Source organism: Staurois parvus, unplaced genomic scaffold (assembly GCF_062004578.1).
Source record: "Staurois parvus isolate SC_StPar_1 unplaced genomic scaffold, SC_StPar_1.0 ptg003474l, whole genome shotgun sequence".
NCBI lineage: Eukaryota > Metazoa > Chordata > Amphibia > Anura > Ranidae > Staurois > Staurois parvus.
Window position 1 is genome coordinate 1 of NW_028321270.1, and position 25,996 is coordinate 25,996.

Consider the following 25,996-nt stretch of genomic DNA (forward strand, 5'->3'; position numbering starts at 1 on the left):
AACACACAACACAATGAAGCCAGCAGGCTGCCGTCTGGTCTGCAGGAGCCAAGGCCAAGGCTGGTTAGGACCACTGGGATGGGCCTCGATCACTCCCATCACAGGTGTGACCTTGTGCCCTTTCCTTTCCTTCTTGGGGAAAGAAAGGAGAGTGACTGCTTGTCGTAGTCATTTCTCTTCTTCTATGTCTGCTTTTGGAAAACCGCATAAGAGGGGTGCACCGGTCCTGGAGGTACTGCAATACCAGGTCGATGCGTGGAGTGGACAGAGCAAGCTCTTCTTCCATCTCCCTGTTCTAAAAATCCATTTAATATATGGTCCCCAGATAGGGGACGTATCAGATATTAAACTGATAAGAACAGATACTACACTTGATCTTAGCCAAAAGGCCGAGAAGCGATAACCGGAAACTCGGGCCTACCCGAGGGCCGCCCGAACGGGCAGAGGGGACGGGCTCGCTGAGAGCTCCACGGGCCGCAGGGGGCCCACTCCTCCGCAGGGCTCTCCCAGGTGGCTGGGGCTGCCAAAATTCACACCTCTGGCCCAGGGCCTGGCTCCCCTGCCTCCACTCCCTCCCTGGACACTTGGCTTCCATCCCCTGGGCCCAGTCTGCTCCTCCTCTAGCCCAAGTGGGCACCAGCAGGTGCTGCTGGTTTGGGGAGAAATCAGCAGCACGGTCGTTTGCATGGCCCCGCCTCTAGGGCGACGCGGGCGAGGCGGGCCACTAGAGGGAGACACAGGCCTTGGCATGGCATATCCGTGCGGCAGCTCGAGCGGCCGTCCCAGAGTCGAGCTGAGCAGAGCAGCAGCTCTCTCTCTCGGGTTGCTTCCAGCCAGGCCTCCCTCCTTCCTCCTTCGGACGGGCTGAAAGCTCGGCTTCCCAGCCAGCTGACTTCCTGCTTTCCTTCGGATGGAGAGACAGAGAGCTTGCTGACTCTCCTCGCTTCTTTTCAGGCCATTGGGCACGTCGTCCCATCCAGGCAAGCCCAGCAAGAATGAAAGCAAGAAAGTGACACGCACCAAACAAAAGCACACAGGCACACCCAGGGTTAAAAACACCTTTAATGGAATGAGGCTTTTCACACCTCGTTAGGAGTTATCAGCAACAAACACAGATAAGGCACAATGAGGAGGAGGACAACAACAATAACACACAACACAATGAAGCCAGCAGGCTGCCGTCTGGTCTGCAGGAGCCAAGGCCAAGGCTGGTTAGGACCACTGGGATGGGCCTCGATCACTCCCATCACAGGTGTGACCTTGTGCCCTTTCCTTTCCTTCTTGGGGAAAGAAAGGAGAGTGACTGCTTGTCGTAGTCATTTCTCTTCTTCTATGTCTGCTTTTGGAAAACCGCATAAGAGGGGTGCACCGGTCCTGGAGGTACTGCAATACCAGGTCGATGCGTGGAGTGGACAGAGCAAGCTCTTCTTCCATCTCCCTGTTCTAAAAATCCATTTAATATATGGTCCCCAGATAGGGGACGTATCAGATATTAAACTGATAAGAACAGATACTACACTTGATCTTAGCCAAAAGGCCGAGAAGCGATAACCGGAAACTCGGGCCTACCCGAGGGCCGCCCGAACGGGCAGAGGGGACGGGCTCGCTGAGAGCTCCACGGGCCGCAGGGGGCCCACTCCTCCGCAGGGCTCTCCCAGGTGGCTGGGGCTGCCAAAATTCACACCTCTGGCCCAGGGCCTGGCTCCCCTGCCTCCACTCCCTCCCTGGACACTTGGCTTCCATCCCCTGGGCCCAGTCTGCTCCTCCTCTAGCCCAAGTGGGCACCAGCAGGTGCTGCTGGTTTGGGGAGAAATCAGCAGCACGGTCGTTTGCATGGCCCCGCCTCTAGGGCGACGCGGGCGAGGCGGGCCACTAGAGGGAGACACAGGCCTTGGCATGGCATATCCGTGCGGCAGCTCGAGCGGCCGTCCCAGAGTCGAGCTGAGCAGAGCAGCAGCTCTCTCTCTCGGGTTGCTTCCAGCCAGGCCTCCCTCCTTCCTCCTTCGGACGGGCTGAAAGCTCGGCTTCCCAGCCAGCTGACTTCCTGCTTTCCTTCGGATGGAGAGACAGAGAGCTTGCTGACTCTCCTCGCTTCTTTTCAGGCCATTGGGCACGTCGTCCCATCCAGGCAAGCCCAGCAAGAATGAAAGCAAGAAAGTGACACGCACCAAACAAAAGCACACAGGCACACCCAGGGTTAAAAACACCTTTAATGGAATGAGGCTTTTCACACCTCGTTAGGAGTTATCAGCAACAAACACAGATAAGGCACAATGAGGAGGAGGACAACAACAATAACACACAACACAATGAAGCCAGCAGGCTGCCGTCTGGTCTGCAGGAGCCAAGGCCAAGGCTGGTTAGGACCACTGGGATGGGCCTCGATCACTCCCATCACAGGTGTGACCTTGTGCCCTTTCCTTTCCTTCTTGGGGAAAGAAAGGAGAGTGACTGCTTGTCGTAGTCATTTCTCTTCTTCTATGTCTGCTTTTGGAAAACCGCATAAGAGGGGTGCACCGGTCCTGGAGGTACTGCAATACCAGGTCGATGCGTGGAGTGGACAGAGCAAGCTCTTCTTCCATCTCCCTGTTCTAAAAATCCATTTAATATATGGTCCCCAGATAGGGGACGTATCAGATATTAAACTGATAAGAACAGATACTACACTTGATCTTAGCCAAAAGGCCGAGAAGCGATAACCGGAAACTCGGGCCTACCCGAGGGCCGCCCGAACGGGCAGAGGGGACGGGCTCGCTGAGAGCTCCACGGGCCGCAGGGGGCCCACTCCTCCGCAGGGCTCTCCCAGGTGGCTGGGGCTGCCAAAATTCACACCTCTGGCCCAGGGCCTGGCTCCCCTGCCTCCACTCCCTCCCTGGACACTTGGCTTCCATCCCCTGGGCCCAGTCTGCTCCTCCTCTAGCCCAAGTGGGCACCAGCAGGTGCTGCTGGTTTGGGGAGAAATCAGCAGCACGGTCGTTTGCATGGCCCCGCCTCTAGGGCGACGCGGGCGAGGCGGGCCACTAGAGGGAGACACAGGCCTTGGCATGGCATATCCGTGCGGCAGCTCGAGCGGCCGTCCCAGAGTCGAGCTGAGCAGAGCAGCAGCTCTCTCTCTCGGGTTGCTTCCAGCCAGGCCTCCCTCCTTCCTCCTTCGGACGGGCTGAAAGCTCGGCTTCCCAGCCAGCTGACTTCCTGCTTTCCTTCGGATGGAGAGACAGAGAGCTTGCTGACTCTCCTCGCTTCTTTTCAGGCCATTGGGCACGTCGTCCCATCCAGGCAAGCCCAGCAAGAATGAAAGCAAGAAAGTGACACGCACCAAACAAAAGCACACAGGCACACCCAGGGTTAAAAACACCTTTAATGGAATGAGGCTTTTCACACCTCGTTAGGAGTTATCAGCAACAAACACAGATAAGGCACAATGAGGAGGAGGACAACAACAATAACACACAACACAATGAAGCCAGCAGGCTGCCGTCTGGTCTGCAGGAGCCAAGGCCAAGGCTGGTTAGGACCACTGGGATGGGCCTCGATCACTCCCATCACAGGTGTGACCTTGTGCCCTTTCCTTTCCTTCTTGGGGAAAGAAAGGAGAGTGACTGCTTGTCGTAGTCATTTCTCTTCTTCTATGTCTGCTTTTGGAAAACCGCATAAGAGGGGTGCACCGGTCCTGGAGGTACTGCAATACCAGGTCGATGCGTGGAGTGGACAGAGCAAGCTCTTCTTCCATCTCCCTGTTCTAAAAATCCATTTAATATATGGTCCCCAGATAGGGGACGTATCAGATATTAAACTGATAAGAACAGATACTACACTTGATCTTAGCCAAAAGGCCGAGAAGCGATAACCGGAAACTCGGGCCTACCCGAGGGCCGCCCGAACGGGCAGAGGGGACGGGCTCGCTGAGAGCTCCACGGGCCGCAGGGGGCCCACTCCTCCGCAGGGCTCTCCCAGGTGGCTGGGGCTGCCAAAATTCACACCTCTGGCCCAGGGCCTGGCTCCCCTGCCTCCACTCCCTCCCTGGACACTTGGCTTCCATCCCCTGGGCCCAGTCTGCTCCTCCTCTAGCCCAAGTGGGCACCAGCAGGTGCTGCTGGTTTGGGGAGAAATCAGCAGCACGGTCGTTTGCATGGCCCCGCCTCTAGGGCGACGCGGGCGAGGCGGGCCACTAGAGGGAGACACAGGCCTTGGCATGGCATATCCGTGCGGCAGCTCGAGCGGCCGTCCCAGAGTCGAGCTGAGCAGAGCAGCAGCTCTCTCTCTCGGGTTGCTTCCAGCCAGGCCTCCCTCCTTCCTCCTTCGGACGGGCTGAAAGCTCGGCTTCCCAGCCAGCTGACTTCCTGCTTTCCTTCGGATGGAGAGACAGAGAGCTTGCTGACTCTCCTCGCTTCTTTTCAGGCCATTGGGCACGTCGTCCCATCCAGGCAAGCCCAGCAAGAATGAAAGCAAGAAAGTGACACGCACCAAACAAAAGCACACAGGCACACCCAGGGTTAAAAACACCTTTAATGGAATGAGGCTTTTCACACCTCGTTAGGAGTTATCAGCAACAAACACAGATAAGGCACAATGAGGAGGAGGACAACAACAATAACACACAACACAATGAAGCCAGCAGGCTGCCGTCTGGTCTGCAGGAGCCAAGGCCAAGGCTGGTTAGGACCACTGGGATGGGCCTCGATCACTCCCATCACAGGTGTGACCTTGTGCCCTTTCCTTTCCTTCTTGGGGAAAGAAAGGAGAGTGACTGCTTGTCGTAGTCATTTCTCTTCTTCTATGTCTGCTTTTGGAAACCGCATAAGAGGGGTGCACCGGTCCTGGAGGTACTGCAATACCAGGTCGATGCGTGGAGTGGACAGAGCAAGCTCTTCTTCCATCTCCCTGTTCTAAAAATCCATTTAATATATGGTCCCCAGATAGGGGACGTATCAGATATTAAACTGATAAGAACAGATACTACACTTGATCTTAGCCAAAAGGCCGAGAAGCGATAACCGGAAACTCGGGCCTACCCGAGGGCCGCCCGAACGGGCAGAGGGGACGGGCTCGCTGAGAGCTCCACGGGCCGCAGGGGGCCCACTCCTCCGCAGGGCTCTCCCAGGTGGCTGGGGCTGCCAAAATTCACACCTCTGGCCCAGGGCCTGGCTCCCCTGCCTCCACTCCCTCCCTGGACACTTGGCTTCCATCCCCTGGGCCCAGTCTGCTCCTCCTCTAGCCCAAGTGGGCACCAGCAGGTGCTGCTGGTTTGGGGAGAAATCAGCAGCACGGTCGTTTGCATGGCCCCGCCTCTAGGGCGACGCGGGCGAGGCGGGCCACTAGAGGGAGACACAGGCCTTGGCATGGCATATCCGTGCGGCAGCTCGAGCGGCCGTCCCAGAGTCGAGCTGAGCAGAGCAGCAGCTCTCTCTCTCGGGTTGCTTCCAGCCAGGCCTCCCTCCTTCCTCCTTCGGACGGGCTGAAAGCTCGGCTTCCCAGCCAGCTGACTTCCTGCTTTCCTTCGGATGGAGAGACAGAGAGCTTGCTGACTCTCCTCGCTTCTTTTCAGGCCATTGGGCACGTCGTCCCATCCAGGCAAGCCCAGCAAGAATGAAAGCAAGAAAGTGACACGCACCAAACAAAAGCACACAGGCACACCCAGGGTTAAAAACACCTTTAATGGAATGAGGCTTTTCACACCTCGTTAGGAGTTATCAGCAACAAACACAGATAAGGCACAATGAGGAGGAGGACAACAACAATAACACACAACACAATGAAGCCAGCAGGCTGCCGTCTGGTCTGCAGGAGCCAAGGCCAAGGCTGGTTAGGACCACTGGGATGGGCCTCGATCACTCCCATCACAGGTGTGACCTTGTGCCCTTTCCTTTCCTTCTTGGGGAAAGAAAGGAGAGTGACTGCTTGTCGTAGTCATTTCTCTTCTTCTATGTCTGCTTTTGGAAAACCGCATAAGAGGGGTGCACCGGTCCTGGAGGTACTGCAATACCAGGTCGATGCGTGGAGTGGACAGAGCAAGCTCTTCTTCCATCTCCCTGTTCTAAAAATCCATTTAATATATGGTCCCCAGATAGGGGACGTATCAGATATTAAACTGATAAGAACAGATACTACACTTGATCTTAGCCAAAAGGCCGAGAAGCGATAACCGGAAACTCGGGCCTACCCGAGGGCCGCCCGAACGGGCAGAGGGGACGGGCTCGCTGAGAGCTCCACGGGCCGCAGGGGGCCCACTCCTCCGCAGGGCTCTCCCAGGTGGCTGGGGCTGCCAAAATTCACACCTCTGGCCCAGGGCCTGGCTCCCCTGCCTCCACTCCCTCCCTGGACACTTGGCTTCCATCCCCTGGGCCCAGTCTGCTCCTCCTCTAGCCCAAGTGGGCACCAGCAGGTGCTGCTGGTTTGGGGAGAAATCAGCAGCACGGTCGTTTGCATGGCCCCGCCTCTAGGGCGACGCGGGCGAGGCGGGCCACTAGAGGGAGACACAGGCCTTGGCATGGCATATCCGTGCGGCAGCTCGAGCGGCCGTCCCAGAGTCGAGCTGAGCAGAGCAGCAGCTCTCTCTCTCGGGTTGCTTCCAGCCAGGCCTCCCTCCTTCCTCCTTCGGACGGGCTGAAAGCTCGGCTTCCAGCCAGCTGACTTCCTGCTTTCCTTCGGATGGAGAGACAGAGAGCTTGCTGACTCTCCTCGCTTCTTTTCAGGCCATTGGGCACGTCGTCCCATCCAGGCAAGCCCAGCAAGAATGAAAGCAAGAAAGTGACACGCACCAAACAAAAGCACACAGGCACACCCAGGGTTAAAAACACCTTTAATGGAATGAGGCTTTTCACACCTCGTTAGGAGTTATCAGCAACAAACACAGATAAGGCACAATGAGGAGGAGGACAACAACAATAACACACAACACAATGAAGCCAGCAGGCTGCCGTCTGGTCTGCAGGAGCCAAGGCCAAGGCTGGTTAGGACCACTGGGATGGGCCTCGATCACTCCCATCACAGGTGTGACCTTGTGCCCTTTCCTTTCCTTCTTGGGAAAGAAAGGAGAGTGACTGCTTGTCGTAGTCATTTCTCTTCTTCTATGTCTGCTTTTGGAAAACCGCATAAGAGGGGTGCACCGGTCCTGGAGGTACTGCAATACCAGGTCGATGCGTGGAGTGGACAGAGCAAGCTCTTCTTCCATCTCCCTGTTCTAAAAATCCATTTAATATATGGTCCCCAGATAGGGGACGTATCAGATATTAAACTGATAAGAACAGATACTACACTTGATCTTAGCCAAAAGGCCGAGAAGCGATAACCGGAAACTCGGGCCTACCCGAGGGCCGCCCGAACGGGCAGAGGGGACGGGCTCGCTGAGAGCTCCACGGGCCGCAGGGGGCCCACTCCTCCGCAGGGCTCTCCCAGGTGGCTGGGGCTGCCAAAATTCACACCTCTGGCCCAGGGCCTGGCTCCCCTGCCTCCACTCCCTCCCTGGACACTTGGCTTCCATCCCCTGGGCCCAGTCTGCTCCTCCTCTAGCCCAAGTGGGCACCAGCAGGTGCTGCTGGTTTGGGGAGAAATCAGCAGCACGGTCGTTTGCATGGCCCCGCCTCTAGGGCGACGCGGGCGAGGCGGGCCACTAGAGGGAGACACAGGCCTTGGCATGGCATATCCGTGCGGCAGCTCGAGCGGCCGTCCCAGAGTCGAGCTGAGCAGAGCAGCAGCTCTCTCTCTCGGGTTGCTTCCAGCCAGGCCTCCCTCCTTCCTCCTTCGGACGGGCTGAAAGCTCGGCTTCCCAGCCAGCTGACTTCCTGCTTTCCTTCGGATGGAGAGACAGAGAGCTTGCTGACTCTCCTCGCTTCTTTTCAGGCCATTGGGCACGTCGTCCCATCCAGGCAAGCCCAGCAAGAATGAAAGCAAGAAAGTGACACGCACCAAACAAAAGCACACAGGCACACCCAGGGTTAAAAACACCTTTAATGGAATGAGGCTTTTCACACCTCGTTAGGAGTTATCAGCAACAAACACAGATAAGGCACAATGAGGAGGAGGACAACAACAATAACACACAACACAATGAAGCCAGCAGGCTGCCGTCTGGTCTGCAGGAGCCAAGGCCAAGGCTGGTTAGGACCACTGGGATGGGCCTCGATCACTCCCATCACAGGTGTGACCTTGTGCCCTTTCCTTTCCTTCTTGGGGAAAGAAAGGAGAGTGACTGCTTGTCGTAGTCATTTCTCTTCTTCTATGTCTGCTTTTGGAAAACCGCATAAGAGGGGTGCACCGGTCCTGGAGGTACTGCAATACCAGGTCGATGCGTGGAGTGGACAGAGCAAGCTCTTCTTCCATCTCCCTGTTCTAAAAATCCATTTAATATATGGTCCCCAGATAGGGGACGTATCAGATATTAAACTGATAAGAACAGATACTACACTTGATCTTAGCCAAAAGGCCGAGAAGCGATAACCGGAAACTCGGGCCTACCCGAGGGCCGCCCGAACGGGCAGAGGGGACGGGCTCGCTGAGAGCTCCACGGGCCGCAGGGGGCCCACTCCTCCGCAGGGCTCTCCCAGGTGGCTGGGGCTGCCAAAATTCACACCTCTGGCCCAGGGCCTGGCTCCCCTGCCTCCACTCCCTCCCTGGACACTTGGCTTCCATCCCCTGGGCCCAGTCTGCTCCTCCTCTAGCCCAAGTGGGCACCAGCAGGTGCTGCTGGTTTGGGGAGAAATCAGCAGCACGGTCGTTTGCATGGCCCCGCCTCTAGGGCGACGCGGGCGAGGCGGGCCACTAGAGGGAGACACAGGCCTTGGCATGGCATATCCGTGCGGCAGCTCGAGCGGCCGTCCCAGAGTCGAGCTGAGCAGAGCAGCAGCTCTCTCTCTCGGGTTGCTTCCAGCCAGGCCTCCCTCCTTCCTCCTTCGGACGGGCTGAAAGCTCGGCTTCCCAGCCAGCTGACTTCCTGCTTTCCTTCGGATGGAGAGACAGAGAGCTTGCTGACTCTCCTCGCTTCTTTTCAGGCCATTGGGCACGTCGTCCCATCCAGGCAAGCCCAGCAAGAATGAAAGCAAGAAAGTGACACGCACCAAACAAAAGCACACAGGCACACCCAGGGTTAAAAACACCTTTAATGGAATGAGGCTTTTCACACCTCGTTAGGAGTTATCAGCAACAAACACAGATAAGGCACAATGAGGAGGAGGACAACAACAATAACACACAACACAATGAAGCCAGCAGGCTGCCGTCTGGTCTGCAGGAGCCAAGGCCAAGGCTGGTTAGGACCACTGGGATGGGCCTCGATCACTCCCATCACAGGTGTGACCTTGTGCCCTTTCCTTTCCTTCTTGGGGAAAGAAAGGAGAGTGACTGCTTGTCGTAGTCATTTCTCTTCTTCTATGTCTGCTTTTGGAAAACCGCATAAGAGGGGTGCACCGGTCCTGGAGGTACTGCAATACCAGGTCGATGCGTGGAGTGGACAGAGCAAGCTCTTCTTCCATCTCCCTGTTCTAAAAATCCATTTAATATATGGTCCCCAGATAGGGGACGTATCAGATATTAAACTGATAAGAACAGATACTACACTTGATCTTAGCCAAAAGGCCGAGAAGCGATAACCGGAAACTCGGGCCTACCCGAGGGCCGCCCGAACGGGCAGAGGGGACGGGCTCGCTGAGAGCTCCACGGGCCGCAGGGGGCCCACTCCTCCGCAGGGCTCTCCCAGGTGGCTGGGGCTGCCAAAATTCACACCTCTGGCCCAGGGCCTGGCTCCCCTGCCTCCACTCCCTCCCTGGACACTTGGCTTCCATCCCCTGGGCCCAGTCTGCTCCTCCTCTAGCCCAAGTGGGCACCAGCAGGTGCTGCTGGTTTGGGGAGAAATCAGCAGCACGGTCGTTTGCATGGCCCCGCCTCTAGGGCGACGCGGGCGAGGCGGGCCACTAGAGGGAGACACAGGCCTTGGCATGGCATATCCGTGCGGCAGCTCGAGCGGCCGTCCCAGAGTCGAGCTGAGCAGAGCAGCAGCTCTCTCTCTCGGGTTGCTTCCAGCCAGGCCTCCCTCCTTCCTCCTTCGGACGGGCTGAAAGCTCGGCTTCCCAGCCAGCTGACTTCCTGCTTTCCTTCGGATGGAGAGACAGAGAGCTTGCTGACTCTCCTCGCTTCTTTTCAGGCCATTGGGCACGTCGTCCCATCCAGGCAAGCCCAGCAAGAATGAAAGCAAGAAAGTGACACGCACCAAACAAAAGCACACAGGCACACCCAGGGTTAAAAACACCTTTAATGGAATGAGGCTTTTCACACCTCGTTAGGAGTTATCAGCAACAAACACAGATAAGGCACAATGAGGAGGAGGACAACAACAATAACACACAACACAATGAAGCCAGCAGGCTGCCGTCTGGTCTGCAGGAGCCAAGGCCAAGGCTGGTTAGGACCACTGGGATGGGCCTCGATCACTCCCATCACAGGTGTGACCTTGTGCCCTTTCCTTTCCTTCTTGGGGAAAGAAAGGAGAGTGACTGCTTGTCGTAGTCATTTCTCTTCTTCTATGTCTGCTTTTGGAAAACCGCATAAGAGGGGTGCACCGGTCCTGGAGGTACTGCAATACCAGGTCGATGCGTGGAGTGGACAGAGCAAGCTCTTCTTCCATCTCCCTGTTCTAAAAATCCATTTAATATATGGTCCCCAGATAGGGGACGTATCAGATATTAAACTGATAAGAACAGATACTACACTTGATCTTAGCCAAAAGGCCGAGAAGCGATAACCGGAAACTCGGGCCTACCCGAGGGCCGCCCGAACGGGCAGAGGGGACGGGCTCGCTGAGAGCTCCACGGGCCGCAGGGGGCCCACTCCTCCGCAGGGCTCTCCCAGGTGGCTGGGGCTGCCAAAATTCACACCTCTGGCCCAGGGCCTGGCTCCCCTGCCTCCACTCCCTCCCTGGACACTTGGCTTCCATCCCCTGGGCCCAGTCTGCTCCTCCTCTAGCCCAAGTGGGCACCAGCAGGTGCTGCTGGTTTGGGGAGAAATCAGCAGCACGGTCGTTTGCATGGCCCCGCCTCTAGGGCGACGCGGGCGAGGCGGGCCACTAGAGGGAGACACAGGCCTTGGCATGGCATATCCGTGCGGCAGCTCGAGCGGCCGTCCCAGAGTCGAGCTGAGCAGAGCAGCAGCTCTCTCTCTCGGGTTGCTTCCAGCCAGGCCTCCCTCCTTCCTCCTTCGGACGGGCTGAAAGCTCGGCTTCCCAGCCAGCTGACTTCCTGCTTTCCTTCGGATGGAGAGACAGAGAGCTTGCTGACTCTCCTCGCTTCTTTTCAGGCCATTGGGCACGTCGTCCCATCCAGGCAAGCCCAGCAAGAATGAAAGCAAGAAAGTGACACGCACCAAACAAAAGCACACAGGCACACCCAGGGTTAAAAACACCTTTAATGGAATGAGGCTTTTCACACCTCGTTAGGAGTTATCAGCAACAAACACAGATAAGGCACAATGAGGAGGAGGACAACAACAATAACACACAACACAATGAAGCCAGCAGGCTGCCGTCTGGTCTGCAGGAGCCAAGGCCAAGGCTGGTTAGGACCACTGGGATGGGCCTCGATCACTCCCATCACAGGTGTGACCTTGTGCCCTTTCCTTTCCTTCTTGGGGAAAGAAAGGAGAGTGACTGCTTGTCGTAGTCATTTCTCTTCTTCTATGTCTGCTTTTGGAAAACCGCATAAGAGGGGTGCACCGGTCCTGGAGGTACTGCAATACCAGGTCGATGCGTGGAGTGGACAGAGCAAGCTCTTCTTCCATCTCCCTGTTCTAAAAATCCATTTAATATATGGTCCCCAGATAGGGGACGTATCAGATATTAAACTGATAAGAACAGATACTACACTTGATCTTAGCCAAAAGGCCGAGAAGCGATAACCGGAAACTCGGGCCTACCCGAGGGCCGCCCGAACGGGCAGAGGGGACGGGCTCGCTGAGAGCTCCACGGGCCGCAGGGGGCCCACTCCTCCGCAGGGCTCTCCCAGGTGGCTGGGGCTGCCAAAATTCACACCTCTGGCCCAGGGCCTGGCTCCCCTGCCTCCACTCCCTCCCTGGACACTTGGCTTCCATCCCCTGGGCCCAGTCTGCTCCTCCTCTAGCCCAAGTGGGCACCAGCAGGTGCTGCTGGTTTGGGGAGAAATCAGCAGCACGGTCGTTTGCATGGCCCCGCCTCTAGGGCGACGCGGGCGAGGCGGGCCACTAGAGGGAGACACAGGCCTTGGCATGGCATATCCGTGCGGCAGCTCGAGCGGCCGTCCCAGAGTCGAGCTGAGCAGAGCAGCAGCTCTCTCTCTCGGGTTGCTTCCAGCCAGGCCTCCCTCCTTCCTCCTTCGGACGGGCTGAAAGCTCGGCTTCCCAGCCAGCTGACTTCCTGCTTTCCTTCGGATGGAGAGACAGAGAGCTTGCTGACTCTCCTCGCTTCTTTTCAGGCCATTGGGCACGTCGTCCCATCCAGGCAAGCCCAGCAAGAATGAAAGCAAGAAAGTGACACGCACCAAACAAAAGCACACAGGCACACCCAGGGTTAAAAACACCTTTAATGGAATGAGGCTTTTCACACCTCGTTAGGAGTTATCAGCAACAAACACAGATAAGGCACAATGAGGAGGAGGACAACAACAATAACACACAACACAATGAAGCCAGCAGGCTGCCGTCTGGTCTGCAGGAGCCAAGGCCAAGGCTGGTTAGGACCACTGGGATGGGCCTCGATCACTCCCATCACAGGTGTGACCTTGTGCCCTTTCCTTTCCTTCTTGGGGAAAGAAAGGAGAGTGACTGCTTGTCGTAGTCATTTCTCTTCTTCTATGTCTGCTTTTGGAAAACCGCATAAGAGGGGTGCACCGGTCCTGGAGGTACTGCAATACCAGGTCGATGCGTGGAGTGGACAGAGCAAGCTCTTCTTCCATCTCCCTGTTCTAAAAATCCATTTAATATATGGTCCCCAGATAGGGGACGTATCAGATATTAAACTGATAAGAACAGATACTACACTTGATCTTAGCCAAAAGGCCGAGAAGCGATAACCGGAAACTCGGGCCTACCCGAGGGCCGCCCGAACGGGCAGAGGGGACGGGCTCGCTGAGAGCTCCACGGGCCGCAGGGGGCCCACTCCTCCGCAGGGCTCTCCCAGGTGGCTGGGGCTGCCAAAATTCACACCTCTGGCCCAGGGCCTGGCTCCCCTGCCTCCACTCCCTCCCTGGACACTTGGCTTCCATCCCCTGGGCCCAGTCTGCTCCTCCTCTAGCCCAAGTGGGCACCAGCAGGTGCTGCTGGTTTGGGGAGAAATCAGCAGCACGGTCGTTTGCATGGCCCCGCCTCTAGGGCGACGCGGGCGAGGCGGGCCACTAGAGGGAGACACAGGCCTTGGCATGGCATATCCGTGCGGCAGCTCGAGCGGCCGTCCCAGAGTCGAGCTGAGCAGAGCAGCAGCTCTCTCTCTCGGGTTGCTTCCAGCCAGGCCTCCCTCCTTCCTCCTTCGGACGGGCTGAAAGCTCGGCTTCCCAGCCAGCTGACTTCCTGCTTTCCTTCGGATGGAGAGACAGAGAGCTTGCTGACTCTCCTCGCTTCTTTTCAGGCCATTGGGCACGTCGTCCCATCCAGGCAAGCCCAGCAAGAATGAAAGCAAGAAAGTGACACGCACCAAACAAAAGCACACAGGCACACCCAGGGTTAAAAACACCTTTAATGGAATGAGGCTTTTCACACCTCGTTAGGAGTTATCAGCAACAAACACAGATAAGGCACAATGAGGAGGAGGACAACAACAATAACACACAACACAATGAAGCCAGCAGGCTGCCGTCTGGTCTGCAGGAGCCAAGGCCAAGGCTGGTTAGGACCACTGGGATGGGCCTCGATCACTCCCATCACAGGTGTGACCTTGTGCCCTTTCCTTTCCTTCTTGGGGAAAGAAAGGAGAGTGACTGCTTGTCGTAGTCATTTCTCTTCTTCTATGTCTGCTTTTGGAAAACCGCATAAGAGGGGTGCACCGGTCCTGGAGGTACTGCAATACCAGGTCGATGCGTGGAGTGGACAGAGCAAGCTCTTCTTCCATCTCCCTGTTCTAAAAATCCATTTAATATATGGTCCCCAGATAGGGGACGTATCAGATATTAAACTGATAAGAACAGATACTACACTTGATCTTAGCCAAAAGGCCGAGAAGCGATAACCGGAAACTCGGGCCTACCCGAGGGCCGCCCGAACGGGCAGAGGGGACGGGCTCGCTGAGAGCTCCACGGGCCGCAGGGGGCCCACTCCTCCGCAGGGCTCTCCCAGGTGGCTGGGGCTGCCAAAATTCACACCTCTGGCCCAGGGCCTGGCTCCCCTGCCTCCACTCCCTCCCTGGACACTTGGCTTCCATCCCCTGGGCCCAGTCTGCTCCTCCTCTAGCCCAAGTGGGCACCAGCAGGTGCTGCTGGTTTGGGGAGAAATCAGCAGCACGGTCGTTTGCATGGCCCCGCCTCTAGGGCGACGCGGGCGAGGCGGGCCACTAGAGGGAGACACAGGCCTTGGCATGGCATATCCGTGCGGCAGCTCGAGCGGCCGTCCCAGAGTCGAGCTGAGCAGAGCAGCAGCTCTCTCTCTCGGGTTGCTTCCAGCCAGGCCTCCCTCCTTCCTCCTTCGGACGGGCTGAAAGCTCGGCTTCCCAGCCAGCTGACTTCCTGCTTTCCTTCGGATGGAGAGACAGAGAGCTTGCTGACTCTCCTCGCTTCTTTTCAGGCCATTGGGCACGTCGTCCCATCCAGGCAAGCCCAGCAAGAATGAAAGCAAGAAAGTGACACGCACCAAACAAAAGCACACAGGCACACCCAGGGTTAAAAACACCTTTAATGGAATGAGGCTTTTCACACCTCGTTAGGAGTTATCAGCAACAAACACAGATAAGGCACAATGAGGAGGAGGACAACAACAATAACACACAACACAATGAAGCCAGCAGGCTGCCGTCTGGTCTGCAGGAGCCAAGGCCAAGGCTGGTTAGGACCACTGGGATGGGCCTCGATCACTCCCATCACAGGTGTGACCTTGTGCCCTTTCCTTTCCTTCTTGGGGAAAGAAAGGAGAGTGACTGCTTGTCGTAGTCATTTCTCTTCTTCTATGTCTGCTTTTGGAAAACCGCATAAGAGGGGTGCACCGGTCCTGGAGGTACTGCAATACCAGGTCGATGCGTGGAGTGGACAGAGCAAGCTCTTCTTCCATCTCCCTGTTCTAAAAATCCATTTAATATATGGTCCCCAGATAGGGGACGTATCAGATATTAAACTGATAAGAACAGATACTACACTTGATCTTAGCCAAAAGGCCGAGAAGCGATAACCGGAAACTCGGGCCTACCCGAGGGCCGCCCGAACGGGCAGAGGGGACGGGCTCGCTGAGAGCTCCACGGGCCGCAGGGGGCCCACTCCTCCGCAGGGCTCTCCCAGGTGGCTGGGGCTGCCAAAATTCACACCTCTGGCCCAGGGCCTGGCTCCCCTGCCTCCACTCCCTCCCTGGACACTTGGCTTCCATCCCCTGGGCCCAGTCTGCTCCTCCTCTAGCCCAAGTGGGCACCAGCAGGTGCTGCTGGTTTGGGGAGAAATCAGCAGCACGGTCGTTTGCATGGCCCCGCCTCTAGGGCGACGCGGGCGAGGCGGGCCACTAGAGGGAGACACAGGCCTTGGCATGGCATATCCGTGCGGCAGCTCGAGCGGCCGTCCCAGAGTCGAGCTGAGCAGAGCAGCAGCTCTCTCTCTCGGGTTGCTTCCAGCCAGGCCTCCCTCCTTCCTCCTTCGGACGGGCTGAAAGCTCGGCTTCCCAGCCAGCTGACTTCCTGCTTTCCTTCGGATGGAGAGACAGAGAGCTTGCTGACTCTCCTCGCTTCTTTTCAGGCCATTGGGCACGTCGTCCCATCCAGGCAAGCCCAGCAAGAATGAAAGCAAGAAAGTGACACGCACCAAACAAAAGCACACAGGCACACCCAGGGTTAAAAACACCTTTAATGGAATGAGGCTTTTCACACCTCGTTAGGAGTTATCAGCAACAAACACAGATAAGGCACAATGAGGAGGAGGACAACAACAATAACACACAACACAATGAAGCCAGCAGGCTGCCGTCTGGTCTGCAGGAGCCAAGGCCAAGGCTGGTTAGGACCACTGGGATGGGCCTCGATCACTCCCATCACAGGTGTGACCTTGTGCCCTTTCCTTTCCTTCTTGGGGAAAGAAAGGAGAGTGACTGCTTGTCGTAGTCATTTCTCTTCTTCTATGTCTGCTTTTGGAAAACCGCATAAGAGGGGTGCACCGGTCCTGGAGGTACTGCAATACCAGGTCGATGCGTGGAGTGGACAGAGCAAGCTCTTCTTCCATCTCCCTGTTCTAAAAATCCATTTAATATATGGTCCCCAGATAGGGGACGTATCAGATATTAAACTGATAAGAACAGATACTACACTTGATCTTAGCCAAAAGGCCGAGAAGCGATAACCGGAAACTCGGGCCTACCCGAGGGCCGCCCGAACGGGCAGAGGGGACGGGCTCGCTGAGAGCTCCACGGGCCGCAGGGGGCCCACTCCTCCGCAGGGCTCTCCCAGGTGGCTGGGGCTGCCAAAATTCACACCTCTGGCCCAGGGCCTGGCTCCCCTGCCTCCACTCCCTCCCTGGACACTTGGCTTCCATCCCCTGGGCCCAGTCTGCTCCTCCTCTAGCCCAAGTGGGCACCAGCAGGTGCTGCTGGTTTGGGGAGAAATCAGCAGCACGGTCGTTTGCATGGCCCCGCCTCTAGGGCGACGCGGGCGAGGCGGGCCACTAGAGGGAGACACAGGCCTTGGCATGGCATATCCGTGCGGCAGCTCGAGCGGCCGTCCCAGAGTCGAGCTGAGCAGAGCAGCAGCTCTCTCTCTCGGGTTGCTTCCAGCCAGGCCTCCCTCCTTCCTCCTTCGGACGGGCTGAAAGCTCGGCTTCCCAGCCAGCTGACTTCCTGCTTTCCTTCGGATGGAGAGACAGAGAGCTTGCTGACTCTCCTCGCTTCTTTTCAGGCCATTGGGCACGTCGTCCCATCCAGGCAAGCCCAGCAAGAATGAAAGCAAGAAAGTGACACGCACCAAACAAAAGCACACAGGCACACCCAGGGTTAAAAACACCTTTAATGGAATGAGGCTTTTCACACCTCGTTAGGAGTTATCAGCAACAAACACAGATAAGGCACAATGAGGAGGAGGACAACAACAATAACACACAACACAATGAAGCCAGCAGGCTGCCGTCTGGTCTGCAGGAGCCAAGGCCAAGGCTGGTTAGGACCACTGGGATGGGCCTCGATCACTCCCATCACAGGTGTGACCTTGTGCCCTTTCCTTTCCTTCTTGGGGAAAGAAAGGAGAGTGACTGCTTGTCGTAGTCATTTCTCTTCTTCTATGTCTGCTTTTGGAAAACCGCATAAGAGGGGTGCACCGGTCCTGGAGGTACTGCAATACCAGGTCGATGCGTGGAGTGGACAGAGCAAGCTCTTCTTCCATCTCCCTGTTCTAAAAATCCATTTAATATATGGTCCCCAGATAGGGGACGTATCAGATATTAAACTGATAAGAACAGATACTACACTTGATCTTAGCCAAAAGGCCGAGAAGCGATAACCGGAAACTCGGGCCTACCCGAGGGCCGCCCGAACGGGCAGAGGGGACGGGCTCGCTGAGAGCTCCACGGGCCGCAGGGGGCCCACTCCTCCGCAGGGCTCTCCCAGGTGGCTGGGGCTGCCAAAATTCACACCTCTGGCCCAGGGCCTGGCTCCCCTGCCTCCACTCCCTCCCTGGACACTTGGCTTCCATCCCCTGGGCCCAGTCTGCTCCTCCTCTAGCCCAAGTGGGCACCAGCAGGTGCTGCTGGTTTGGGGAGAAATCAGCAGCACGGTCGTTTGCATGGCCCCGCCTCTAGGGCGACGCGGGCGAGGCGGGCCACTAGAGGGAGACACAGGCCTTGGCATGGCATATCCGTGCGGCAGCTCGAGCGGCCGTCCCAGAGTCGAGCTGAGCAGAGCAGCAGCTCTCTCTCTCGGGTTGCTTCCAGCCAGGCCTCCCTCCTTCCTCCTTCGGACGGGCTGAAAGCTCGGCTTCCCAGCCAGCTGACTTCCTGCTTTCCTTCGGATGGAGAGACAGAGAGCTTGCTGACTCTCCTCGCTTCTTTTCAGGCCATTGGGCACGTCGTCCCATCCAGGCAAGCCCAGCAAGAATGAAAGCAAGAAAGTGACACGCACCAAACAAAAGCACACAGGCACACCCAGGGTTAAAAACACCTTTAATGGAATGAGGCTTTTCACACCTCGTTAGGAGTTATCAGCAACAAACACAGATAAGGCACAATGAGGAGGAGGACAACAACAATAACACACAACACAATGAAGCCAGCAGGCTGCCGTCTGGTCTGCAGGAGCCAAGGCCAAGGCTGGTTAGGACCACTGGGATGGGCCTCGATCACTCCCATCACAGGTGTGACCTTGTGCCCTTTCCTTTCCTTCTTGGGGAAAGAAAGGAGAGTGACTGCTTGTCGTAGTCATTTCTCTTCTTCTATGTCTGCTTTTGGAAAACCGCATAAGAGGGGTGCACCGGTCCTGGAGGTACTGCAATACCAGGTCGATGCGTGGAGTGGACAGAGCAAGCTCTTCTTCCATCTCCCTGTTCTAAAAATCCATTTAATATATGGTCCCCAGATAGGGGACGTATCAGATATTAAACTGATAAGAACAGATACTACACTTGATCTTAGCCAAAAGGCCGAGAAGCGATAACCGGAAACTCGGGCCTACCCGAGGGCCGCCCGAACGGGCAGAGGGGACGGGCTCGCTGAGAGCTCCACGGGCCGCAGGGGGCCCACTCCTCCGCAGGGCTCTCCCAGGTGGCTGGGGCTGCCAAAATTCACACCTCTGGCCCAGGGCCTGGCTCCCCTGCCTCCACTCCCTCCCTGGACACTTGGCTTCCATCCCCTGGGCCCAGTCTGCTCCTCCTCTAGCCCAAGTGGGCACCAGCAGGTGCTGCTGGTTTGGGGAGAAATCAGCAGCACGGTCGTTTGCATGGCCCCGCCTCTAGGGCGACGCGGGCGAGGCGGGCCACTAGAGGGAGACACAGGCCTTGGCATGGCATATCCGTGCGGCAGCTCGAGCGGCCGTCCCAGAGTCGAGCTGAGCAGAGCAGCAGCTCTCTCTCTCGGGTTGCTTCCAGCCAGGCCTCCCTCCTTCCTCCTTCGGACGGGCTGAAAGCTCGGCTTCCCAGCCAGCTGACTTCCTGCTTTCCTTCGGATGGAGAGACAGAGAGCTTGCTGACTCTCCTCGCTTCTTTTCAGGCCATTGGGCACGTCGTCCCATCCAGGCAAGCCCAGCAAGAATGAAAGCAAGAAAGTGACACGCACCAAACAAAAGCACACAGGCACACCCAGGGTTAAAAACACCTTTAATGGAATGAGGCTTTTCACACCTCGTTAGGAGTTATCAGCAACAAACACAGATAAGGCACAATGAGGAGGAGGACAACAACAATAACACACAACACAATGAAGCCAGCAGGCTGCCGTCTGGTCTGCAGGAGCCAAGGCCAAGGCTGGTTAGGACCACTGGGATGGGCCTCGATCACTCCCATCACAGGTGTGACCTTGTGCCCTTTCCTTTCCTTCTTGGGGAAAGAAAGGAGAGTGACTGCTTGTCGTAGTCATTTCTCTTCTTCTATGTCTGCTTTTGGAAAACCGCATAAGAGGGGTGCACCGGTCCTGGAGGTACTGCAATACCAGGTCGATGCGTGGAGTGGACAGAGCAAGCTCTTCTTCCATCTCCCTGTTCTAAAAATCCATTTAATATATGGTCCCCAGATAGGGGACGTATCAGATATTAAACTGATAAGAACAGATACTACACTTGATCTTAGCCAAAAGGCCGAGAAGCGATAACCGGAAACTCGGGCCTACCCGAGGGCCGCCCGAACGGGCAGAGGGGACGGGCTCGCTGAGAGCTCCACGGGCCGCAGGGGGCCCACTCCTCCGCAGGGCTCTCCCAGGTGGCTGGGGCTGCCAAAATTCACACCTCTGGCCCAGGGCCTGGCTCCCCTGCCTCCACTCCCTCCCTGGACACTTGGCTTCCATCCCCTGGGCCCAGTCTGCTCCTCCTCTAGCCCAAGTGGGCACCAGCAGGTGCTGCTGGTTTGGGGAGAAATCAGCAGCACGGTCGTTTGCATGGCCCCGCCTCTAGGGCGACGCGGGCGAGGCGGGCCACTAGAGGGAGACACAGGCCTTGGCATGGCATATCCGTGCGGCAGCTCGAGCGGCCGTCCCAGAGTCGAGCTGAGCAGAGCAGCAGCTCTCTCTCTCGGGTTGCTTCCAGCCAGGCCTCCCTCCTTCCTCCTTCGGACGGGCTGAAAGCTCGGCTTCCCAGCCAGCTGACTTCCTGCTTTCCTTCGGATGGAGAGACAGAGAGCTTGCTGACTCTCCTCGCTTCTTTTCAGGCCATTGGGCACGTCGTCCCATCCAGGCAAGCCCAGCAAGAATGAAAGCAAGAAAGTGACACGCACCAAACAAAAGCACACAGGCACACCCAGGGTTAAAAACACCTTTAATGGAATGAGGCTTTTCACACCTCGTTAGGAGTTATCAGCAACAAACACAGATAAGGCACAATGAGGAGGAGGACAACAACAATAACACACAACACAATGAAGCCAGCAGGCTGCCGTCTGGTCTGCAGGAGCCAAGGCCAAGGCTGGTTAGGACCACTGGGATGGGCCTCGATCACTCCCATCACAGGTGTGACCTTGTGCCCTTTCCTTTCCTTCTTGGGGAAAGAAAGGAGAGTGACTGCTTGTCGTAGTCATTTCTCTTCTTCTATGTCTGCTTTTGGAAAACCGCATAAGAGGGGTGCACCGGTCCTGGAGGTACTGCAATACCAGGTCGATGCGTGGAGTGGACAGAGCAAGCTCTTCTTCCATCTCCCTGTTCTAAAAATCCATTTAATATATGGTCCCCAGATAGGGGACGTATCAGATATTAAACTGATAAGAACAGATACTACACTTGATCTTAGCCAAAAGGCCGAGAAGCGATAACCGGAAACTCGGGCCTACCCGAGGGCCGCCCGAACGGGCAGAGGGGACGGGCTCGCTGAGAGCTCCACGGGCCGCAGGGGGCCCACTCCTCCGCAGGGCTCTCCCAGGTGGCTGGGGCTGCCAAAATTCACACCTCTGGCCCAGGGCCTGGCTCCCCTGCCTCCACTCCCTCCCTGGACACTTGGCTTCCATCCCCTGGGCCCAGTCTGCTCCTCCTCTAGCCCAAGTGGGCACCAGCAGGTGCTGCTGGTTTGGGGAGAAATCAGCAGCACGGTCGTTTGCATGGCCCCGCCTCTAGGGCGACGCGGGCGAGGCGGGCCACTAGAGGGAGACACAGGCCTTGGCATGGCATATCCGTGCGGCAGCTCGAGCGGCCGTCCCAGAGTCGAGCTGAGCAGAGCAGCAGCTCTCTCTCTCGGGTTGCTTCCAGCCAGGCCTCCCTCCTTCCTCCTTCGGACGGGCTGAAAGCTCGGCTTCCCAGCCAGCTGACTTCCTGCTTTCCTTCGGATGGAGAGACAGAGAGCTTGCTGACTCTCCTCGCTTCTTTTCAGGCCATTGGGCACGTCGTCCCATCCAGGCAAGCCCAGCAAGAATGAAAGCAAGAAAGTGACACGCACCAAACAAAAGCACACAGGCACACCCAGGGTTAAAAACACCTTTAATGGAATGAGGCTTTTCACACCTCGTTAGGAGTTATCAGCAACAAACACAGATAAGGCACAATGAGGAGGAGGACAACAACAATAACACACAACACAATGAAGCCAGCAGGCTGCCGTCTGGTCTGCAGGAGCCAAGGCCAAGGCTGGTTAGGACCACTGGGATGGGCCTCGATCACTCCCATCACAGGTGTGACCTTGTGCCCTTTCCTTTCCTTCTTGGGGAAAGAAAGGAGAGTGACTGCTTGTCGTAGTCATTTCTCTTCTTCTATGTCTGCTTTTGGAAAACCGCATAAGAGGGGTGCACCGGTCCTGGAGGTACTGCAATACCAGGTCGATGCGTGGAGTGGACAGAGCAAGCTCTTCTTCCATCTCCCTGTTCTAAAAATCCATTTAATATATGGTCCCCAGATAGGGGACGTATCAGATATTAAACTGATAAGAACAGATACTACACTTGATCTTAGCCAAAAGGCCGAGAAGCGATAACCGGAAACTCGGGCCTACCCGAGGGCCGCCCGAACGGGCAGAGGGGACGGGCTCGCTGAGAGCTCCACGGGCCGCAGGGGGCCCACTCCTCCGCAGGGCTCTCCCAGGTGGCTGGGGCTGCCAAAATTCACACCTCTGGCCCAGGGCCTGGCTCCCCTGCCTCCACTCCCTCCCTGGACACTTGGCTTCCATCCCCTGGGCCCAGTCTGCTCCTCCTCTAGCCCAAGTGGGCACCAGCAGGTGCTGCTGGTTTGGGGAGAAATCAGCAGCACGGTCGTTTGCATGGCCCCGCCTCTAGGGCGACGCGGGCGAGGCGGGCCACTAGAGGGAGACACAGGCCTTGGCATGGCATATCCGTGCGGCAGCTCGAGCGGCCGTCCCAGAGTCGAGCTGAGCAGAGCAGCAGCTCTCTCTCTCTCGGGTTGCTTCCAGCCAGGCCTCCCTCCTTCCTCCTTCGGACGGGCTGAAAGCTCGGCTTCCCAGCCAGCTGACTTCCTGCTTTCCTTCGGATGGAGAGACAGAGAGCTTGCTGACTCTCCTCGCTTCTTTTCAGGCCATTGGGCACGTCGTCCCATCCAGGCAAGCCCAGCAAGAATGAAAGCAAGAAAGTGACACGCACCAAACAAAAGCACACAGGCACACCCAGGGTTAAAAACACCTTTAATGGAATGAGGCTTTTCACACCTCGTTAGGAGTTATCAGCAACAAACACAGATAAGGCACAATGAGGAGGAGGACAACAACAATAACACACAACACAATGAAGCCAGCAGGCTGCCGTCTGGTCTGCAGGAGCCAAGGCCAAGGCTGGTTAGGACCACTGGGATGGGCCTCGATCACTCCCATCACAGGTGTGACCTTGTGCCCTTTCCTTTCCTTCTTGGGGAAAGAAAGGAGAGTGACTGCTTGTCGTAGTCATTTCTCTTCTTCTATGTCTGCTTTTGGAAAACCGCATAAGAGGGGTGCACCGGTCCTGGAGGTACTGCAATACCAGGTCGATGCGTGGAGTGGACAGAGCAAGCTCTTCTTCCATCTCCCTGTTCTAAAAATCCATTTAATATATGGTCCCCAGATAGGGGACGTATCAGATATTAAACTGATAAGAACAGATACTACACTTGATCTTAGCCAAAAGGCCGAGAAGCGATAACCGGAAACTCGGGCCTACCCGAGGGCCGCCCGAACGGGCAGAGGGGACGGGCTCGCTGAGAGCTCCACGGGCCGCAGGGGGCCCACTCCTCCGCAGGGCTCTCCCAGGTGGCTGGGGCTGCCAAAATTCACACCTCTGGCCCAGGGCCTGGCTCCCCTGCCTCCACTCCCTCCCTGGACACTTGGCTTCCATCCCCTGGGCCCAGTCTGCTCCTCCTCTAGCCCAAGTGGGCACCAGCAGGTGCTGCTGGTTTGGGGAGAAATCAGCAGCACGGTCGTTTGCATGGCCCCGCCTCTAGGGCGACGCGGGCGAGGCGGGCCACTAGAGGGAGACACAGGCCTTGGCATGGCATATCCGTGCGGCAGCTCGAGCGGCCGTCCCAGAGTCGAGCTGAGCAGAGCAGCAGCTCTCTCTCTCGGGTTGCTTCCAGCCAGGCCTCCCTCCTTCCTCCTTCGGACGGGCTGAAAGCTCGGCTTCCCAGCCAGCTGACTTCCTGCTTTCCTTCGGATGGAGAGACAGAGAGCTTGCTGACTCTCCTCGCTTCTTTTCAGGCCATTGGGCACGTCGTCCCATCCAGGCAAGCCCAGCAAGAATGAAAGCAAGAAAGTGACACGCACCAAACAAAAGCACACAGGCACACCCAGGGTTAAAAACACCTTTAATGGAATGAGGCTTTTCACACCTCGTTAGGAGTTATCAGCAACAAACACAGATAAGGCACAATGAGGAGGAGGACAACAACAATAACACACAACACAATGAAGCCAGCAGGCTGCCGTCTGGTCTGCAGGAGCCAAGGCCAAGGCTGGTTAGGACCACTGGGATGGGCCTCGATCACTCCCATCACAGGTGTGACCTTGTGCCCTTTCCTTTCCTTCTTGGGGAAAGAAAGGAGAGTGACTGCTTGTCGTAGTCATTTCTCTTCTTCTATGTCTGCTTTTGGAAAACCGCATAAGAGGGGTGCACCGGTCCTGGAGGTACTGCAATACCAGGTCGATGCGTGGAGTGGACAGAGCAAGCTCTTCTTCCATCTCCCTGTTCTAAAAATCCATTTAATATATGGTCCCCAGATAGGGGACGTATCAGATATTAAACTGATAAGAACAGATACTACACTTGATCTTAGCCAAAAGGCCGAGAAGCGATAACCGGAAACTCGGGCCTACCCGAGGGCCGCCCGAACGGGCAGAGGGGACGGGCTCGCTGAGAGCTCCACGGGCCGCAGGGGGCCCACTCCTCCGCAGGGCTCTCCCAGGTGGCTGGGGCTGCCAAAATTCACACCTCTGGCCCAGGGCCTGGCTCCCCTGCCTCCACTCCCTCCCTGGACACTTGGCTTCCATCCCCTGGGCCCAGTCTGCTCCTCCTCTAGCCCAAGTGGGCACCAGCAGGTGCTGCTGGTTTGGGGAGAAATCAGCAGCACGGTCGTTTGCATGGCCCCGCCTCTAGGGCGACGCGGGCGAGGCGGGCCACTAGAGGGAGACACAGGCCTTGGCATGGCATATCCGTGCGGCAGCTCGAGCGGCCGTCCCAGAGTCGAGCTGAGCAGAGCAGCAGCTCTCTCTCTCGGGTTGCTTCCAGCCAGGCCTCCCTCCTTCCTCCTTCGGACGGGCTGAAAGCTCGGCTTCCCAGCCAGCTGACTTCCTGCTTTCCTTCGGATGGAGAGACAGAGAGCTTGCTGACTCTCCTCGCTTCTTTTCAGGCCATTGGGCACGTCGTCCCATCCAGGCAAGCCCAGCAAGAATGAAAGCAAGAAAGTGACACGCACCAAACAAAAGCACACAGGCACACCCAGGGTTAAAAACACCTTTAATGGAATGAGGCTTTTCACACCTCGTTAGGAGTTATCAGCAACAAACACAGATAAGGCACAATGAGGAGGAGGACAACAACAATAACACACAACACAATGAAGCCAGCAGGCTGCCGTCTGGTCTGCAGGAGCCAAGGCCAAGGCTGGTTAGGACCACTGGGATGGGCCTCGATCACTCCCATCACAGGTGTGACCTTGTGCCCTTTCCTTTCCTTCTTGGGGAAAGAAAGGAGAGTGACTGCTTGTCGTAGTCATTTCTCTTCTTCTATGTCTGCTTTTGGAAAACCGCATAAGAGGGGTGCACCGGTCCTGGAGGTACTGCAATACCAGGTCGATGCGTGGAGTGGACAGAGCAAGCTCTTCTTCCATCTCCCTGTTCTAAAAATCCATTTAATATATGGTCCCCAGATAGGGGACGTATCAGATATTAAACTGATAAGAACAGATACTACACTTGATCTTAGCCAAAAGGCCGAGAAGCGATAACCGGAAACTCGGGCCTACCCGAGGGCCGCCCGAACGGGCAGAGGGGACGGGCTCGCTGAGAGCTCCACGGGCCGCAGGGGGCCCACTCCTCCGCAGGGCTCTCCCAGGTGGCTGGGGCTGCCAAAATTCACACCTCTGGCCCAGGGCCTGGCTCCCCTGCCTCCACTCCCTCCCTGGACACTTGGCTTCCATCCCCTGGGCCCAGTCTGCTCCTCCTCTAGCCCAAGTGGGCACCAGCAGGTGCTGCTGGTTTGGGGAGAAATCAGCAGCACGGTCGTTTGCATGGCCCCGCCTCTAGGGCGACGCGGGCGAGGCGGGCCACTAGAGGGAGACACAGG

At 56.9% G+C, this 25,996-nt stretch overlaps 23 non-coding genes across 23 annotated transcripts; all 23 read right to left on the bottom strand.

Moving 5' to 3' along the window:
- Positions 1–210: 210 nt before the first annotated feature.
- Positions 211–401, bottom strand: LOC149428087 (U2 spliceosomal RNA). The gene has a single exon (XR_016310854.1). It is a non-coding gene; the product is annotated as a U2 spliceosomal RNA (small nuclear RNA).
- A 957-nt stretch (positions 402–1,358) lies between these two features.
- On the bottom strand, positions 1,359–1,549 carry LOC149428088 (U2 spliceosomal RNA). The gene has a single exon (XR_016310884.1). It is a non-coding gene; the product is annotated as a U2 spliceosomal RNA (small nuclear RNA).
- A 957-nt stretch (positions 1,550–2,506) lies between these two features.
- Positions 2,507–2,697, bottom strand: LOC149428089 (U2 spliceosomal RNA). The gene has a single exon (XR_016310895.1). It is a non-coding gene; the product is annotated as a U2 spliceosomal RNA (small nuclear RNA).
- Positions 2,698–3,654: 957 nt separating this feature from the next.
- Positions 3,655–3,845, bottom strand: LOC149428090 (U2 spliceosomal RNA). Its single transcript, XR_016310906.1, has one exon. It is a non-coding gene; the product is annotated as a U2 spliceosomal RNA (small nuclear RNA).
- Positions 3,846–4,801: 956 nt separating this feature from the next.
- On the bottom strand, positions 4,802–4,992 carry LOC149428091 (U2 spliceosomal RNA). The gene has a single exon (XR_016310917.1). It is a non-coding gene; the product is annotated as a U2 spliceosomal RNA (small nuclear RNA).
- A 957-nt stretch (positions 4,993–5,949) lies between these two features.
- LOC149428092 (U2 spliceosomal RNA) lies at positions 5,950–6,140 on the bottom strand. The gene has a single exon (XR_016310860.1). It is a non-coding gene; the product is annotated as a U2 spliceosomal RNA (small nuclear RNA).
- Positions 6,141–7,095: 955 nt separating this feature from the next.
- LOC149428093 (U2 spliceosomal RNA) lies at positions 7,096–7,286 on the bottom strand. The gene has a single exon (XR_016310871.1). It is a non-coding gene; the product is annotated as a U2 spliceosomal RNA (small nuclear RNA).
- Positions 7,287–8,243: 957 nt separating this feature from the next.
- Positions 8,244–8,434, bottom strand: LOC149428094 (U2 spliceosomal RNA). The gene has a single exon (XR_016310876.1). It is a non-coding gene; the product is annotated as a U2 spliceosomal RNA (small nuclear RNA).
- Positions 8,435–9,391: 957 nt separating this feature from the next.
- LOC149428095 (U2 spliceosomal RNA) lies at positions 9,392–9,582 on the bottom strand. Its single transcript, XR_016310877.1, has one exon. It is a non-coding gene; the product is annotated as a U2 spliceosomal RNA (small nuclear RNA).
- A 957-nt stretch (positions 9,583–10,539) lies between these two features.
- LOC149428096 (U2 spliceosomal RNA) lies at positions 10,540–10,730 on the bottom strand. The gene has a single exon (XR_016310878.1). It is a non-coding gene; the product is annotated as a U2 spliceosomal RNA (small nuclear RNA).
- A 957-nt stretch (positions 10,731–11,687) lies between these two features.
- LOC149428097 (U2 spliceosomal RNA) lies at positions 11,688–11,878 on the bottom strand. The gene has a single exon (XR_016310879.1). It is a non-coding gene; the product is annotated as a U2 spliceosomal RNA (small nuclear RNA).
- A 957-nt stretch (positions 11,879–12,835) lies between these two features.
- On the bottom strand, positions 12,836–13,026 carry LOC149428098 (U2 spliceosomal RNA). The gene has a single exon (XR_016310880.1). It is a non-coding gene; the product is annotated as a U2 spliceosomal RNA (small nuclear RNA).
- Positions 13,027–13,983: 957 nt separating this feature from the next.
- On the bottom strand, positions 13,984–14,174 carry LOC149428099 (U2 spliceosomal RNA). The gene has a single exon (XR_016310881.1). It is a non-coding gene; the product is annotated as a U2 spliceosomal RNA (small nuclear RNA).
- Positions 14,175–15,131: 957 nt separating this feature from the next.
- LOC149428100 (U2 spliceosomal RNA) lies at positions 15,132–15,322 on the bottom strand. Its single transcript, XR_016310882.1, has one exon. It is a non-coding gene; the product is annotated as a U2 spliceosomal RNA (small nuclear RNA).
- A 957-nt stretch (positions 15,323–16,279) lies between these two features.
- LOC149428101 (U2 spliceosomal RNA) lies at positions 16,280–16,470 on the bottom strand. Its single transcript, XR_016310883.1, has one exon. It is a non-coding gene; the product is annotated as a U2 spliceosomal RNA (small nuclear RNA).
- Positions 16,471–17,427: 957 nt separating this feature from the next.
- LOC149428102 (U2 spliceosomal RNA) lies at positions 17,428–17,618 on the bottom strand. The gene has a single exon (XR_016310885.1). It is a non-coding gene; the product is annotated as a U2 spliceosomal RNA (small nuclear RNA).
- A 957-nt stretch (positions 17,619–18,575) lies between these two features.
- On the bottom strand, positions 18,576–18,766 carry LOC149428103 (U2 spliceosomal RNA). The gene has a single exon (XR_016310886.1). It is a non-coding gene; the product is annotated as a U2 spliceosomal RNA (small nuclear RNA).
- A 957-nt stretch (positions 18,767–19,723) lies between these two features.
- Positions 19,724–19,914, bottom strand: LOC149428104 (U2 spliceosomal RNA). The gene has a single exon (XR_016310887.1). It is a non-coding gene; the product is annotated as a U2 spliceosomal RNA (small nuclear RNA).
- Positions 19,915–20,871: 957 nt separating this feature from the next.
- On the bottom strand, positions 20,872–21,062 carry LOC149428105 (U2 spliceosomal RNA). The gene has a single exon (XR_016310888.1). It is a non-coding gene; the product is annotated as a U2 spliceosomal RNA (small nuclear RNA).
- Positions 21,063–22,019: 957 nt separating this feature from the next.
- On the bottom strand, positions 22,020–22,210 carry LOC149428106 (U2 spliceosomal RNA). The gene has a single exon (XR_016310889.1). It is a non-coding gene; the product is annotated as a U2 spliceosomal RNA (small nuclear RNA).
- Positions 22,211–23,169: 959 nt separating this feature from the next.
- On the bottom strand, positions 23,170–23,360 carry LOC149428107 (U2 spliceosomal RNA). The gene has a single exon (XR_016310890.1). It is a non-coding gene; the product is annotated as a U2 spliceosomal RNA (small nuclear RNA).
- Positions 23,361–24,317: 957 nt separating this feature from the next.
- LOC149428108 (U2 spliceosomal RNA) lies at positions 24,318–24,508 on the bottom strand. Its single transcript, XR_016310891.1, has one exon. It is a non-coding gene; the product is annotated as a U2 spliceosomal RNA (small nuclear RNA).
- A 957-nt stretch (positions 24,509–25,465) lies between these two features.
- On the bottom strand, positions 25,466–25,656 carry LOC149428109 (U2 spliceosomal RNA). The gene has a single exon (XR_016310892.1). It is a non-coding gene; the product is annotated as a U2 spliceosomal RNA (small nuclear RNA).
- Between the last annotated feature and the right edge of the window lie 340 nt (positions 25,657–25,996).